Raw genomic sequence first — 10,508 nt, forward strand, 5'->3', positions numbered from 1 at the left:
CTGTCTCGACCGATTCTCCCTTCTCGACCGCTTGCTGATTTTTCCCGCTCACCTGTAGCTCCGGTATACGGGCGCGCACAAATTCATTCAACGTCTGTTCCGACGGATCAACGAGATTCCTCTCGTTCGCGCCCGCGAAACGAGCTTTCCCCACTGATACGTTTCACTGAAGCGATGGCGAAGATAAATCTCTCTCTCTCTCTCTCTTACTCTCTCTCTCTTTTTATCTCTCTCTCTCTCCCCGTCGCTTTTTCTCACTTGGTTCGCACTGGTCACCGGTCACCGGTCACACAACAACACGTAAACACAACGCTCGAGTTGTCGAAGCGTGGCAAGTTGACGCGCGCTTTAGCGAAACGGAACGAAACGGAACCGGCAACTCGTGTATGAACCGAGGAACAAGAAACTCCCGGTGGTCGATAATAATCCTGATGGCGATGCGGAGCACGGAATTTCACGATCGATTTCCGTGGCCGTGGAACGAAAGGCGGCACCCGGAGCAGACGGTGTGGCTCGACTACCGGCCGTGTACGAGAGCCCGGTCGAGAAAAACACGCGGCACGATGCGAGACGAGACGGGAGGACGCGAGGTTAGACGAGGTGAGGCGATGCGAGGCGAGGCAAAGGCAAGGCAAGGCAAGGCGAGGCAAGACGAGGCGAGGCGAGGCGAGGCGAGGCAAGACGGGACGGGTTGGAACGGGACGAGACGAGACGAGATCGGACGAGACGAGACGAGACGAGACAGAAGGACAAGATCGGTGAACACACACCGCGGCTTCTTCTCGCGCACTGGCCACACACGGGGCTCTCTCTCGTCTCGTGGCAACGTATGCTGCTGCTGCTGCTGCTGCTGCCTTGCTTGCCTGCTTGCTTACTCTGTTCCTACTCTGTATATCTCTCTTTCTCTCTCTCACTCTTCTTCCTTTCTCTCTTGCATCCGCTATGGGATGCGTACGACGAGTCAGAGCGAGAAACACGTAGGCTTACCGACGGAGAGAGAGAGGAAACCGAGGACCGAGCCGCGGCGGGAGACCGAGAGAGAGAGAGAGTGAGAGCGCGAGAGAAAGAGAGCCGTCCGAATCTCGCGTAGGCTGTCTGCCAGTAAACAGGCTCCTTCATTCACTGCTTATTTTATACGGGCGGCCCCCTATATGCTCCACAGAAATAGCCACTTCTCGGTCTGTCCTTGTCGCGCGCACATGCCACGACCGGATATATGCTCCCGCTGCTGGTGCCGCCGTCGTCGTCGTCTCCGTCGTCGTTACCGCTGCCGCTGCTGTTGCCGCTGTCGTTGCCGTTGCTCTCCACCGGCGCACGGATCTCCTTCTTCCTCCTCCTTGCCTATCTCTCGGTCCCTCTCTCTCTGTCCCACCGCCTCCTCCTCGTTCGTGGATCCCCTTTCTCTCGCACTCTCGCATTCGTGTCACGCGGCTCGCACCTCCGACAACAGTACTGCCCTCCGTGCAAAACCGAAGAGTAGGAGGCCCACACCGGCGTTCTCCTTCTGGCGCATCCTTCTCTCTCTCTCTCTTTCTCTCGCTCTCTTTCTCTCTCGGTCTCGCTCTCTCTCTCTCTCTCTCACCCCTCTTGGTCCGTCCGTCTGTCTCTGGTGCGTGAACGCGTTCCTCTTGTTCCTTGTTCCTGTTCCTGTTCCTGTTCCCCTTCTTCGGACGTAAACTTTGCAGAACCGGATGCACACGCCTTCTTTCGCTTCTCTCTCCGTTATTTTTCGGAGCGAGACATCTTGCTCTCCCTCTTTCTCGTGTCACTGTCTGCTGCTGCTGCTGCTGCTGCTGCTGCCGCGGCGACACACGCGCACAGCACCGCGAGGAAACAACAGGTGCGTGATCGATAACCGGTGTTGCTGGCTTGCTGCTACCTTCCGCCGTTCGAGTCACCGCATCGGGAGAACACACGCCGACGGCAACTTTCGTTGCGACGGTCGCGTCACCGTCTTGCGGGAATCGCGTTTTCGAAATGTCCCACGCGGCTGGCGCGTAAATACCTCGGCACACACTGGTGAAACCCGAAGAATAAGGCGCTCGATTGTCGTCGGTCGATCCACGGCACGACGATGTTTCTCGATCGATCGGACGCTCGGCACTCCCGCGAACAACGAACGGATCCGTCGTGCGCCCGTGTTTCCAGTTACGCGCCCCGTAGTGCTCTCACTCGAGTTCACTGGTTTTCTCGAATGGCAAGCCTTCGCTCGTTCTCCCCCACCCCCCCGCCACGATCGCTCCGGCGAACACGGCGCAACTCACGTTCGCGACCCGCGCACAACCAACACGTACACACTGTTTTCGTGCACGCACACCGAACGATCTGGGTATTCGTGGCGCGCACGGTCTCTCCTCTCTCGTGTTAAGCGGAAAGAGAGTTGGAACGAGTTGGCTGGAAGCAAGAAAAAAAGAGACGAAACGACGAGACAGCCAGCTGGGGGATACGCAGGGGGATCAGGAGTCGAGGGAGAGGGGCGGAGAGAACAGAGACGGACGGAAGGTGGAGGGGAAGCGTGAACGACGATAGAGGGCGAGAGAGAGGGAGTGAGAGAGCGAGCGAGCGAGCGAATGAGAGAGAGAGAGAGAGAAAAGAAACAGGAAAGAAAAGAGAGAGAGAGGAAGAAAGACGGATAGAGAGGGTGGGAGCAACGATCGTCGTGCGAGAGAGAGAAAGAGGGAGAGAGAGAGGAAGAGAGACGAAAAAGTTCAGCTGGCCTCGGCGGCCATGCCGGTGTAGATCGTGCGAGAGCAGGCCAGGCGCGTACTATCCGAGCAACGGGGCCACCAGTCAATCGGTACGCGTCTTCTTCTTTTTCTTGTCTTTTCCCTCTTCCTCTCTCTCTCTCTCTCTCCTTTTTCCTGTTAAATTCCCTCGTCTCCGGATCACTTGTCTCTTCCTCGACGTATATACTCCCACGGGAGTCACAATAGTATCACCTACACGACACGATCCTCCTGCCGGCAACGGCGTGCGTCTCTCGATCTTGACCCGACGGCCGACGGATGCGATTCTAACCTCTTTCCGTCTCTTTCCCGCTGGTGCGTGCGCGCCGGGCGCCGGTTCGGTTGTCCGTCGCGTTCACGTCGGTGCGTGTCCCTGCGCTGCCGGTCGACGCTCGGAACAATTACGCATCGTGATGTATATCCACCGGTTATCGGCTGTGTTTCGGTCGGCCCAGCCACCGCACACGACCAAAACTACTCTCTCTCTCTCTCGGAGTCTGAATCGGAATCGGAGTCGGAGGCCACGCGTTCAGTTGGCACGAGCGAGTGTCGCGCACATTCGAGACGCGATCGAATGGACGCGTTTCCTCGCGTCTCGGGATAACTGTCTCTGGAGTCTCGATTCTCTCGGCTCTCGGCAGCGAGTCCTCCTTTTTTTCAATTTTTTTAAGCGGCAGAGAGAGAGGGGGCGGGGGCGAGGGGGTGTCCGGATTCCGGAGGATTCGGCGGGGACGGGGGCGACTCCTCTCGTCCTCTCTCGCGTGCGCGTGCGACGGAACAGAAGGAAACCGAGCAACGACGCGCGCGCACTCGTGCACCTCTTTCCTTCCCTGTGTTGTGTATTCTATTCGGCAACGTGTCCGCAGCCCGGCGCTCGTTCTCCTTCGTTCTTTCTTTGCTACCGCGAATACCCGACTCGTATACCGTTCGTTCGTTGCAGCGGGAACGGTTGTGCGGGTCGTCGTATCTCGTCTCTCGTTTCGAGCCGAGACCGGCTGCGCTCACGCTGCTGTGGCGTTCTAGACTCTCCGCTCACCGCTCGTTGTCGTTACAAACAGCAAACAGCGCAGCACGGAGGAGCAGCGGCCTGTCGTATCCGTGGGTGGGGTGCCTCGAACCGCGCATGCGCCCCTCGATCCCTCGACCGCACTCGCGTGTGCGCGCCTACACTCGCGTGCACGCACACACACGGTCGACACCATCCTGCCGTCGCGTCGCGTCGCATCGTATCGCATCGCGTCGCGTCGCATCGCATCGCGTAGCGTAGCGTAGCGTCGAGCTACGGCAAGCACGTAAGTAAATGCGCGGGTGCGACACGGACGAGCTGCGCGCACGCAAACATACGCGACACACGCAAACGACACAGGCAAACCCACGCCGCAACCTCACCGTCACGAAAGCACCATGACGCCTGCTATCTCTCCGCCCAACCCCACCGCCCCTCGGCCTATCGACCGCCGCTCACCGCCTCTCCCCCTCCACGCCTCGCCCTCGTATACCGTACCCCCGCGAGCCAGACGCGATACTTCATTCATGCTCGTATTGTGCGACCAGGGCTGCTTCTGTTTGCTCCGGCCCCACGCGCTTTCCGCAGACTTTCCACCGCGCGACACGCGACATTTTCTCTCTCCGCGCTCTATCGTTTCCTTGGAAAATCTCTGCATTTCTATCCGGCGAAACATCGAAGAAGATTATCTCGCAAGCGACACGAATTTTCTCGTGCGAAACATCGATTTAACGGATTCGTTACGGATAATAAACACGCGGATGACAGCATCGCGGAGTCGAACGTGAACGTCCGGGTGGTCGCGGGGCGGACTCCGCGGAGAGGATATTACGAAAGCAAAAATTTCTGCAAAGGCGGAACGCGTCTCCGCGACGGCGGACAGTTTTGTTCATTGAAGGATGGCGAACGACGGCGACCGCGTTCGCGTTTATGTTCGCGTTCGAGTTCGCGCTCCCTCTTTGCTCCGCTGTTCACGCGGCGCTTGAAAAATCTTCGTTCAGGTGATCGAACGTCGTAAAACCGATACACCCCTCTCTCTGTGTGTGCAGTACGGGCTCTCCCACATGTCGGAGAGACTCGGTTCTCTTCGTAAAGTCCGCCGACTACATCCTCTTTCGTCCTTGTCTCGCCCGCGATCCATACCGTACCTCTCTCCCGGTCCTTCTCTCTCTCTCTCTCTCTCTCACTCTCCTTTCTTTCTCTTTTCCCCCGTTACCACTTCGCGAGTCTCTCTCTGTGTACACACGTTATTTATGCGGCCGTGTGTGCGTGTTCCTCCTCCCACTCCCTGTCGTGAGCGAGACAGTGAGCATAAACCAGGTTGTCCTCGTCGCTTCCAGTCTTTTCTACCATCTCTCTCTCTCTCTCTCTCTCTCTCTCTCTCTCTCTCTCTCTCTCTCTCTCTTTCTGTTTCACATATTCCCCGACACATACGTGAATCGAATCGAGCCGCACCAGTTCGGCTATTAATCGGACACGCAAGTCCTCGGAATCACGAGCGGGATATTGTCGAGATAAATCGACGAGACTCCTGCAAATAAAATTACCATAAATACGCGGTTGGTTGCATCACGTCGTGCTCTTTCCGCCCAACCGGACCCGAGCTTGCTCTCCCGAGCTCCGACGCGTAGCTGTCCCCGAATCGACCCGACCGCGGTTGTATCGTCGACGGTTTCCCGCTCTCCCGATTCTTTGCTATACACGCTGCACACACCCGGATCATCGCCGATGCTCCTAAACCGCAGCCGATTTACTCGAATTTGGGAGATCGGACCAGGCCGTCGATGCAATATTCATCGCTTCGTTACTCTTTTACGCTTCGCGGATCTACAGTTCTCCTCTCATGCTCGTACATACACACGCGGCTCGCTATTTCTCTTTTTTCTTCGTCGACGCACTCCGAAAGCGTTAATTCCACGTGTTACACGCTCGGAAGAGTCGCCCCCACCTCCCGAGATATCGCACCATGCGAACGGGTAACCTTTCAAATACAAAATGGGAATGCTATCTCTTGCACGCACCGGCGGTATCTGATGGATGCGAGTACAATGTAACGTAATGTTTCATAAAAACTACATAGTTTGCAGCAGGCTTCTTGCGCCACCCGACAAGCCGCGTCGCGCCGCGCCACGCCGGCTCTACGTGCACACGTATACGTACTGTACACGCAAGGGTGGTGGTGGACAGTGCATGACTCGATCACCTTGAAGAAATTCTTCGTTTGTGCGGTGCACGAACAATTGTTGTATGAAAAAGTTGCGCGATCGCGAGAGGGGCGCGTTGCACGTTGCGCGCGCGCTCTCTTTTACGGACGAGATATCCGAGGTTTTCGTCAACGTCCCCGATACGTGGCTGTGGAAGGAACAAACGTTGCCGAAAGATAAGCGAGCGAGAAAGAGGAGCTCGCGAAAAATACGCGACGCTCGTAAGAACGCGGGGCGGCGCGCGGCACACGCATCGCACGCGCGTGCAGCGGACGCATCAGGTGTGCCTATAAACGGCGGCCGCTACGAAATAAACGAATGTTCTACGGAAACCTTGAACGTCTGTTCGGCTGGCCGCGTGTATGCACGCGTAGGGAAGGCGGACGATTCGCGGCACCGACGCGTCGCGCGACGGGCCCCGGGGCCGGTCGGTTTTCTGGATCGCGCGCCACCCGCGCTTATCGTTTACCGGTTTTTCCGATCTCTCGCGATTCGCGGGAATATCGTGGCCGTAACGCGAATTTTTTCGAATAATCCAAACGCGCGGTCCGAGGCGTGACGATGCGAATCGCGTGCACCACTTCCCTCGGAAGGATATCCGGTGTGGAAACGCTTCGTCCTACTACTCACTCTCTCTCTCTCCCTCGGCCGGCTCTTTTCCCTCCTACGTTCGACGATCACCTTTCTCAGCGTAGTATTCTCGTTTCGGCGAGCGTAGACTCGTCCCACGATTTTCGCCAGCGCATGCGGGCCCATTAACGGCTCTCGAGGCTTCCTCTTATGGTCGACGGAAACGAGACTCGCGTTCGAGAAACGTAATCGCGGGGACACGATCGGCGGGCACCGGCGAGCATCGGCAGCTCCAAATTTGCCGGAACGGTCGCTAACGAGAACGTGGAGAGAGAGAGAGAGAGAGAGAGAGAGAGAGAGAGAGAGAGACCCAAGGTGCAAGGGGAAAGGGGGTCGTCGGAGCAACAATGTGGAGCGGAGAAAAGCGGAGCAGGGGTGGGAAGAGCGTTGCGAAAACGAGGGTAACTTTCGCCGTCGTGGTTCCACGAGCACGCCCGTGGCTGCTGGCTGGTCGCTCCTCGCGGCCGCTCGACCGCCTTACTTAATTAGACAATTAACCCTTGCTTGCAGCCATTGAAACCGATGGCGCAGAAAACGGCCGAGGCCGGGACGGACCTGCCGGAGCCGGGCGAAGACCGTTCGGGCCGCTTCTTTCGTCCTCCGGAATAATTGGAATTTCAGGTTGCCGGCCACCTTCCTCTATCTCGGTCGTCGCTCGCGAAGGCAGACGCGCGAGTTCGCCTTCCTCCGGCGCGCAGCGGCAAGGTTCAAGTTCAATCGAGACTAATTCTTGTCCCTAGGAAGTTGGGGACTGGCGGCGGCGGGTGCCTTAACCGCGGTTTTCTTCTCACGGTGTCGTTTACAGTTTACGCGGAGGCACCCCGTGCCGAGAACCGAGAACAGAGGATCCGAGAGTGCCGAGCGAAGAGACGCGAAACCGCGACGCGAACAGTCGTCGGCCGGATCTAAATAGGCCGCGTGAAATCGCCACAGGCTGAGAAACACTGGTTTAGCCTATATTTAAACGCGCGGCACGCCGCGTATCTTAAGCGCGTTCATTAATGCGCTTACGTGTGTGCACGCCCGTTTAACCTTACGCCTGTTTACAGTGCTCTCGGTTGGACGATTTGTAACCTACGACATACTGAGACACATTTCTGCCTCTCGTGGCTGGCCTTGATTAAGCTGTTCCGAGCGCGGTTGCTAGAACCGTTCCGTTCGCGGCGGTTTCGCCGATTCTTACGTCGCGGACCGTCCCGCGGGCCCGTTCCGATCGTCGCTCGCTAGAATCGACGACAGAGAGATCTTCCACGGAATCCCGAGGGTGGACCTTTCGTCCTTCGCGCAGATATCGGTCGCGATTTTCGTTGCGTCGCGGCTGATCGCGAGAAGGCGCGGCTCGGCGAGGCTCGATGGAAAGAACGCTCGGAAACCGGGATAGTAGGTGCCAGCCGGACCCAGTGCGAGCGTGTTCTTCTTTCTCGGTTACTTTGTTATTCGCCGATGCGTAACTAAGCCGATAATACTGTTATTACCATGTATGCGAACGATAACGCGGAACGCTCGTGCGAACGCGCCGATCTTACTCCTCGCGAACGCGCGGATCGCAGCTGCGGATTCGCGGTCTTTGCGATGCCAGGGCCAAGCGGGTGAGCCGAGTGTGTGGACAACGATAAGATTCTCCGTTTTGTCAAATACGACGCGGAACGTTTTATCGAGTCGATCGAGCGAGAATCGAGATCGTTGATTCTTCCGCTGTCACGAAAAGTATGCGAATCGCTGGTCGAAGCATCCGAGTGCTACGGGCGGAAATTGATCTCCGTTCCTCTCTCTCTCTCTCTCTCTCTTTCTCGGTTCCATCGGGCTCGGCCTTGACAACGACGACTCGAGGAACGGAAATCGAGCGAAACGGTAATCACCGTGGACGAACGCGCGGAAGAAGATAGAATCATCGTTATCGGTTAGAATCGATCGGAACACGCGATAACAGAACGCCTCGCTCGTCCGCGTTTCCTTTCGCTGCACCGGCCCCCGAACGACCGCGACTTCCTGAAATTGACACGCGCGATTAAGAGTTTAATATTTCATTTCCTGAAACGAACACGCGGCAGATTAACAGCCTAATAATCTACTTCCTCGAAGCGGCGGATCGCCTTACCGCGACCTATCGCGACGACACCGCCGGACAATAAACGGGCAAAGCGTTTCCTTCCGAGCAACATCGTCGCGTCGACGACCGAACGTTTCGCCGACGGCCGCACCGTAGACCGGAAGTAGCTCGGTATCCGAAGCGGAAACGAGGCCGAGCCGCCGATAAGGATAAACCACGACGCGCCGTCTCTCCGATTTCGCGGAGCTCCCAGTTTTCTCGTATCGATTGAAAGAACGCGCGCGCGCAACTCGACGAACACGCGATCCTTTGGGAAAACAAATTACGCAACGGTTTTCATAGGCGACACGTAATCTAGCCGTAGAAGTAATCGAAGAACGAGTCGTTCGATCGACGCGCTGTTACGTATCGGGTATTTTGTAAGTCGCTCGTCGACTCGCCACGGCTCGACGCGGAATATTACAATCGATAGCACGAAATACAACGAAACCACGCCCTCTCCGGGCGGACTTTAATCTCGGAAAAATGGAAAAATGCGTGTTCCGGCGAGCGAGGAAACGGCGGACGGGAATAATTCGCTGTCGGAGAGCGAGCTCGCGTCGCGCGACGAAACGTCGTCGGTGGAGAACAGAGGAAATTCCAGGTGACCGGCACAGGAAGCAGCACTTTTTCCAAGAAAAGCGAGCGCTACGTGGACGTGGACACGATAGCTACCTCGCTTCGCCTCGCCTTGCCTCGTCGCGTCGGGCGGCGCCGCGCCGAGCCGCTTGCGAGGTCATCATTCCCATCGCTAACGCACACGCAGCCACGTGCGTCGCGTATGGACGCGCGAGGACAACCTGCAGATGCATGAATGACTCGAAATGACGTGTGTTCATTGAGCGCGGCTCGGCGTGCCGACTTGCTGCTCTCGGTTGCTCCCAGCAAGGACACGACATATTTTCTGACTCGCGTAGGAAAAGATTCGAGCCGGCGCGGCGCGGCGCGACGCGGCCCGCCGCAAACCGCAACGAATCGCGAGTAGCTCTCTTCTTTCCACGCTTCCGTTCTTCCGTTTCGCCGACCGACCGTTCCGACACGATGGAAACTCCGGAAACGGATCTTCGTCCGGAAGAAAGCGATCGCCGAACCGACGTCCGGGCAACAATTTGACTCGTCTCGGTTTTCGTAGGATCGGATAGAGACTTCTTTCGGTCTCGGTTCCTCGTCGGAGGGTCGATTTCACAGCGACGGACCGGAAGTTGAGCAATTCGGATCGGATGACGGTCGACGCGCTAAAGTAGAGCTACCTGTGAATTACCGGCCGCCTTCGTAACGGAGTTGTATTACCGTCGAGGAGGAGGAGGAGGAGGAGGAGGAGGAGGAGGAGGAAACCAGCTCGCTCGTGGTCCGAGGAATATCTTTTCTTCGCGACGAAGGAGGCACTCGAGCGTGAAATAGAGAGGCCAGCATCCGAGGCGGACAGCGTCCGGCGGAATAAAATCGCGAGAGATCGATTTGTTCGTGCCGGACGTTCGTTTGAACCCTTTGACGAGTGGAACCGGGAAAGTATCGATGACTCGGGAGGGAGGGGCGCGGTGGTATCGGCGGAAGGGGGCCCGAGGGGGATCGTCGAGCCGAAGAGAGAGGAATCGGAGGAAACGAGCGAGTGCTCGCAGTCGCACTCGCGCAGAGGAGCGTGCGAGCGAATATGCGTGTGCGGCGACGGCGAGCGCATCGGTAAACCGATTAAACGACTTACATAAGCGGCGGGGAGGCTACGAAGACGCGCGTGGATTCGGTGGAAAAGGGGCTCGGCGTCTACAAAAACGGGGAAACGGAGAGAAAGAAAGCGAGAGAGAGAGAGAGAGAGAGGGGGGGGAGAGTAGAGAGAGAGGAGAGACAAGAGAGAG

Source organism: Megalopta genalis, chromosome 5 (genome assembly GCF_051020955.1).
Source record: "Megalopta genalis isolate 19385.01 chromosome 5, iyMegGena1_principal, whole genome shotgun sequence".
In the NCBI taxonomy this organism is placed as follows: Eukaryota; Metazoa; Arthropoda; class Insecta; order Hymenoptera; family Halictidae; genus Megalopta; species Megalopta genalis.